Here is a 7485-nt window from a genome sequence, read left to right on the forward strand (position 1 = left end):
TGTCTTCATGCCTAGTCATCTTTCCTTGTGAAAATCTTTATGTACTATACACAAGTTGCCCGCTGATCTTCTTTTTCATAAAGAAAGATGGAACCTACAGAAGGAAAGCGAAAAGAGATTCCAAAATTATGCCTAAATTCATGTAGGTATATCTGCATCTCATTCTTTTTCTAAATCACTGCTGTGTCTTTTAAGGTTTGTTGGAAACATGTAATGATCTATAGTAATAAAAACAATCACAATAACAATATATACGAGAACATATATACATGCTCTTGTGCCTTAGGGCATAGACCAGTATTTGAGAGGGAGGAATTGAGACGAAACTCCCTAGATAGGCAGATTATACCATGATTTTACACTATGGAGTTTCCCAAAGATTTCTTTGAAGTGGTTCTGACCACTGTTGGAGGTAGGATACAGGACTCAATGGAGTACAGATGTCCAATTGATAGCTGCTGTGTTCCTAACATTTTCCTTGTATTAAATATCAGCCATGGTAGTAATAAAATATAGTAGGTAGAGTGGGACAGCCACAGCTTTCCTGTGTGAAAGGGAAGAATAGGTTTGGGAGGCATGGGGAGCCCCCTGGGTCTGAGGCAGGGGTGAAGGAGTGAGCAGAAATGGGAGGGAGCTTGGGAAGAAAATGTCTGTCTTTTATGGAAGTAGTGAATGGGGTTGGGGATGTGAGTTTGGGTTGGGCACGGGGAATGTTCTTCTAGCTGAGAGGCAGGGTAGTGCGAATGAGTCAGGTAGAGTGGATTGTTTCTGAACTGTGGGATAGTTTGTAGGGAGTTTGCTTTGTTATGTTTTCCTTAATATTTTATTCCATTTTTATTTTGTCTTCTATTGCATTTTGTCCTAAGTCTTTTTTGGGAAGGTTGGCATATCATTCTAATAAATAAATATTTGATTGATACCACATCTGGTGGCAATGCTGGGACCTGTGAGGGTTCTTCCATTTTCCATTCTGGGACCTCATGCCACTGACCATGATGTAACTAGGGATAAAGAAGGCAGTGTTCTCTGGCAAAATCTGCTTTCTTCTTGAAACAGGGCTGACGATAAAATACAGTTTTCTTTTGTACTGTGAAATGAATGAACACACAACTGTCCTGGCTTCTTAGCAAGTGCAGCATAGTTTGTACATCTGATGATTTTTTAATATATAATGCAGGGGGCTGGCTACAATGGAGTTTCCTAGCATACAAATCAGGGGAGAATTTGGCTCAGATAGCTCAACAGAAGCTACTTTGGATGCACTATAAGTCAACTAATGTCAATTATATTAATTATTGCTTGTCCTTATTAATAGTTACTCACATTGTATTTCATCTATTGGATGTCTAAGTGGACCTAGGTACTTAAGCACAATAATATTCCACATCATCACTCCAACATTATTGCACTCTGTTTAAGTCCTGAAAATAGACACTTAAGATTGAGTTACAAAAGTTGACTGTACACAAGCACAGAGGCTGCTCTGACATGCTGTAATTACAGCACGTCAGAGCAGATTCAATTAATCAAGTCTGCTGGAGGATGGTAAGTACTGTGCTCTAGCAGGCTCCCACATCTGGTGTATTAGTGTCCCCGCCCTTCAAAATGGCAGCGGGGGCACTTGAACTAAAGCTCGTTTGATGATCTTTAGTTCAAGCACCCCCACCACCATTTTGAAGCATGGGGATGCTAATAGATGAGATGTGGTGCTTTAACTTGAGTGGCTCTCAGAGCATGTGCAAAAGTCCCTTTTAAAAACACCGTGGGGAGGAAGAGGACCCATCCACCTTTTTCATTAAGTTTTCCAGGAACTTGAGGAAGGTGGAATAGAATCACACTTGCACACTTACATCCACTTCCACACTTAATGGGTGGAATAGAATCTGGCCTCATTAGGGTTGCCAACCCTCCAAGATTGCTCTGGAGTCTCCAAGAATTAGATATAAATCCTTAGGAGACTGCTGAGAGTCACCCGGGAGACAAATGATAGGGCATTCATTAAAATAAATAATACTAAATGCTGAATCCGATAAATACAGTAGTCCAGTGGGTTTTAAAATGTAATAGTAATGTGTATTTGCCTTCCTCATGTAAAGTCTATGCACTGTAATCTGTAACCAATATATGTAACCACGTGGGCATATTCACATTGTGTGCTGCGGGCACGTCGGTGTTCCAGAAACCACCTGGAATAGATTCAAACAAAGTTGGCAACCCTAGGCTTCGTTGTTTTGCAAACTCTGTACCATAGAGTCAAACCTTGTCTCAAAGCACTTCCAATCTAAACAAAGATGTGTGAAGGAAGGATTATTAGTCCCAGTCCCATTTGCAGATAGGGAACTGTGCTAGAGAGAAATTCAGCGACTTGTCCAACATTTCACAGAAAGTCTGTAGCAGAGCTGAGAACACAGTAAAATTTCCTGCATCTCAGGACAGTGCCATAATCACAAAACAGCCTTCATTCCTGATACATAAGTCTGCATTTTAGACCTGTATTTCTAAGGTTTTAATGCAGCTCCTTAAATACATGCTTCTTCCCAGGAGCCATGTCAGAAAATAACATTCCTTGACCACTCAGAGATCCAAATTGGAAACTATTGAAATAAGTGGCATTCAGAGGTGGGTATTTTTTTTCCCCCGTATCTGTGGAATTACCCAGGCAATAAGAAAGGTTCCTGACTATGGCACCATCAGGGAATTACTACAATTACACTGTATAATATTTACTTAACTATTTGAAGAACTCCATAGCAGAGCCTCTCTTAATTAGATTCAACATTTAATGGGGCTTCTTAATTCATGAAAATATTTTCCAAGGCTTTAACGAGTCTAATAAAACAAGAGTCTGGAGTATGCAAGAATTTTGTAATTTAAATATCTTATCAAGAGTCCAAGGAGAGCTAATCTTCTTAATAAGTGTATAGTTCCCTCTGACTTTTAGACCTCACCTCCCTACCATAACTACACAGGTTCCTCCCTACCATAACTATACAGTTCCCTAGCTATATATTTCTGTATTATCCCAAGGGCTCCCTAAGGACTCTTAAGACACTAAGTTGTGCAGGGACCTGGAATTGTTATCATACCTTCATCACATGTATGAACACCCCTTCTGAGAGCTGCGCCATCCTTTTGAGCTTTCTAGCACCGGAAGGCAGATTCTAACAATCCCTGAACTCTTCCCCAAGTCCTCTTCAGTGAACCTGCCTGGTGAGAGTCCTAAAGTATTGATTCTCCAGTGAGCTCCACGCAGTACTTTTTTGGACCAGTGGAGCTCTGTCAACTCTCAAAATATGTTGCTGACTACAATGAGCTCTTCTCATCAGACCGGTAAAGATAATGTGAATGAAAAGAAAAAGCCTTGCTTTGTAAAACAAAAGGTGGGCCACTTACCATGGCCTCATAGGCCCCCGATGGTCTGTGGATCACACCTTTGGCATCACAAGGACAGACGAACATCTGCCAGGGATTCTACAGGCTTTCTTATCCTGTCACAGGGAAGGGAAGCCTACAAGATAAGCTCTTGAGGTCCCTTTTGGCTTTCCATTTCTAGGCTAGCATATGCAACAGGGCTGACAAGCTGGTACTAGGGGTGTATGTCTGCATTGTTAATGAGAATCAAAAGAAGAATCATTCAATCAAAGCAAACCTTCTTTCCCTTCAAAATGATTAAGTATGCTTCTAATGCACTGTAATTTTATGTTGTTGGCTGAAGTTCAAATAAGTACCCAGTTTATATAGGCCCTTTTCCTAAATGAATACACCTAACCCCACAAGAAAGGTACCAGTGGCTGTTAGGTAGGTTTAGCCAGTTGAAGCACAGCTGGTATCCTTATTTTAGATCTATTTAATAGTCCAGGTACTATTTTAATATTCTTCTTTCCTCTGTAATTATGTGAAGTGCCAGCTGAATTAATGAATTGCTGGAACCATTCTAGCACCACCGGATAAAATAAAATACTGGAACATTTGTGGGTGCCTGAGTTACATGAATAGGCAAAGTGAAAAAGTGCCAGTTGTGTCTTGCTACCTCATATTCCTGCAGACTGTGGGTGTAAGAAGGGTGAGACACTCTGAGGGTCTGATTAGGTTGATTAGGTCTGAAATTAATAGGAGTTTACTCCCAAAGGAGATGGGAAGACACCAAAACGTTTGGAAACAGCCCTCTGGGGTGATAAAATTCCAGCTTTATATGGTGCTTCTTATACAAGGATTTGAAGCTATCAGGTCAACCAGCCTATCTCCTGATACACTCTCAGCCTATATGTGGCTATTCTTGAGCCACACTGACAACTGGTGAAAGAGCTGAGATGTTCAAGCTGTATCAGTAGCCACTTTGTTAGTGTGTGAATGCTGGGTTTAGGAAGAATAAGGTGCCCAATACAGGTGATCTGTACTGGGGAAAATCTAGAATGCAAATAGGCTAAGTGGGGGAAGGATGGTCCAGTAGTTAGTGTTCTAGCCAGGGCCTTGGGACATCTTGGCCATGTCAGTAGATTGCAGTTCATTCAGCAATTAATTGGCTAAACACCTCGGCCTTACTTCATGCGTCTCTTCTCTATAAAGCTGGGATAATGGCCATGCAGCAGGAAGACATGAGGATGGATATGTTAACTGTTGTGAAACAATCAGATACTCTGGGAATGGAGGTACTATAAAATAGAAGCACCAGGAGGGAAGGTGAAAAAATCCTGGTTTAAAATTTTGAAATGGGTCAATTTTTAACTAGCATTTTTATTAACAATATTTTCCAAGTGTTCTTTTCTACATTTTCTCACTGAAAACTGGGGTTTTATTCAGGGTGTAATAACATTCTGCAAACAAATTTTAGAAAAACACAAATAAAACTATCAGAAATCTCAGAATTTGGGGAGGAGGAGGAATAATTTCAATAGTGCTGGCAATATTCTCATGAAAAGTCTTGTCTTTGTGTGGGGGACAAGGGACCCAAGACTTACTTTCTACACAAAATGCTTGTCATGTGAAAAATGCTCAGCTGTTTTAATGAGGAACAGTGGTGAATTGAAGTTAGGCTCCATGGGCATGCTCAGCAACATGCCCTGGCCAAGATGGCTCCAAACATGCTCCAACCACCTCCTCTTAGTCTGACGCTCCAAGCCCAGAAATGCACTGGTGAAGCCACACATCAGTCCCCAAAGACTGCTCTCTAATATGCTGGAGATTAAGTTCTCAAGAACAGGCCCAGAGGGACAACACCCAGAGTGGCTTCACTGGTACATTTCTGGGTTTGGAGTGGGCAAGGAGGGCATGAATGGGTGGGATAGGCTTGAAAACAGCCCAGTCATGGCATTCTTCCAGCACTGTGTAGACATGCCTTACATTATTACTACTTCCTTTAGAGTATAACCAACTCCAGCATCAAAGGACATGCATCAGCCATTCCCCTGCTTCTTCACAATATCAGCTTAAAAATAACAGGCCTTAAAATAATAATGAAAAGGGGACATTCTTTTTATCTACCTTCTAATTTTTGATCCTCCAAGGCTCATATTTAAGGGTTTTTTGGTGCAACAAAGAAGCCTAGAAACTTATTTTTTCTCATAAAATTAAAGCTACAATTCTCACTTTCTCTCTTCTATCCAAGAACTGGGGCAAAAAGAAAAACAGCTAATATGTTATGAGACTCTCCCTAAAATCAGCCATAAGAACTGGCAACATGATCTCTATGATTGGGAAGTAGAGATAAACACCTTATTGGTGGTTTCCCTCACTCATGTGAGCTGCATTGGTTGAGGTCTCACGTACCTCTCATAAGCAGTGGTGGAGGAGCAGGACAAGGTGCTGTGCATCAGGGCTGTCCAACTTTGAAGTTGCTGGAGGCTGCATACCCTGAAACCCACACCAGCATAAGCCAAGGGCCATGTGCCATGTGTGTGCCCCCCTATCACATCTTGCATGCAGGTGCCCGAGGTCATACTGCCACACTCACTAGGGCAAAGAGAAGAAATGAAAGCTGGAAGAGGGTGGGGGAGAAAGGAGATCCTGGCTGTCACTGTAGCTGGAACGATGAGAGGCATGGTAGTTGGGTGGGAGCCCAGGGTAATAAATCCAGACCACCAGCTGGACAGCTCTGCTGTATATGATGCCAATCAGATCTATTCCTTAGCCTGCTACACAATGGTAGCATAGAAGTCAGTGAAGCCTTGGGGATTTTCTCCCACCTATCCTTTCACAGAGACCTAAGCCAGCCTGGTTGTTAGGGTAGATGGATTTGAAGGCTTTGCCCATAATCAGTAAATCATAAAATTACATTCACAGTTGAGATGTGAAAAAGCAGTTTTAATCTTGTGATTTACATGAATGGATCTTTTCTGAGATGATAATTATAGAATAGCAATAACAATTAACGCAATGGCCTAGATCCTTAGCCAATGAACACCTCCAGGGATCCATTGAAGTCATGTCAGCTATTACATCAGCTGAGGATCTGAGTCATTCATATCATTATTTGATTGTGTTATTAGTGCTATAATTCAACCCGTTCAATCTATCCCATTACCAATAACAGGTGGCTGCCTCATAATTTAGGAAGCAGGTACAGGGGGAAAAATCCCTTCTGAGAAACGTATAAGCAAAAAGACTGTTGTGACTTATGAAAAATTATGAAAAGGTTCTAAAACAAAATAAATATAATACATCTGTTGGTTGTTTACTGTTGCTCACATGACCTCCTTATGTTGGTACTCTCAACTAGCACATTTAGTTAGGTAAACAAGATATACAGGAGTCTATGATAGTGTCCGGAACAAAGGATTTGATATGAAAACTATAAACTTAACATATTCATCAAAGTGTCTGTGTCACACTACTATTTTATGTTTTCAAATAAAGGGAACAGCTTCAGCTGGATCTGATCCTCAGCTACCATAAGCTGGGACTGCTCCAATGACATCAAATGCATAAGCAAGACAGATAAAAAGCATCTGCAAAAGATGCAGGGAAGAGCTTGGTGTTTCTAAGTTCAAACTAGGTTAAAAAAAGACCCTGCCAATCCTTTAAAAGAGTCTAGGAATGGGCTATAAACATGTTTAATATTCAGCAACCAAAACCAGAAAAGTGTCTGGAGGTCAGAAAAAAAATTCACCTGAGCTTTTCGTTGCTGAAAAGTGAAACATTTTAAAAAATAGTTTCCCTTTTCTTTCCTGAAACAAATATATTGTTTCCAGACTCTGAAAATTTTTAGGGACAGGGGGATTTTATAGCAATACCCCTCCTCCGAAAATTGAAAAAACCTCATGAAAATATCCATTTCAGCCAAATAGTCATTTTCTATGTAAAATTTCCAACTCATTGTAATTCAAGTAGACCTTTGGCTTCTCCTTGCATTATGGCAGGATCCAGGGGCAATTCTTCATCTTCCAATGAAGGAATAATTCTCAAACTGTTATGCTGTGAAACTCTTCTTGCATCTGATATTTTCTCGCTTTCATTCCAGTGTCCAGATTCCTAAGCCTTTCCTGCTTC

The sequence above is a fragment of the Alligator sinensis genome, unplaced genomic scaffold (assembly GCF_000455745.1).
Source record: "Alligator sinensis unplaced genomic scaffold, ASM45574v1 scaffold140_1, whole genome shotgun sequence".
NCBI classification, from domain to species: domain Eukaryota; kingdom Metazoa; phylum Chordata; order Crocodylia; family Alligatoridae; genus Alligator; species Alligator sinensis.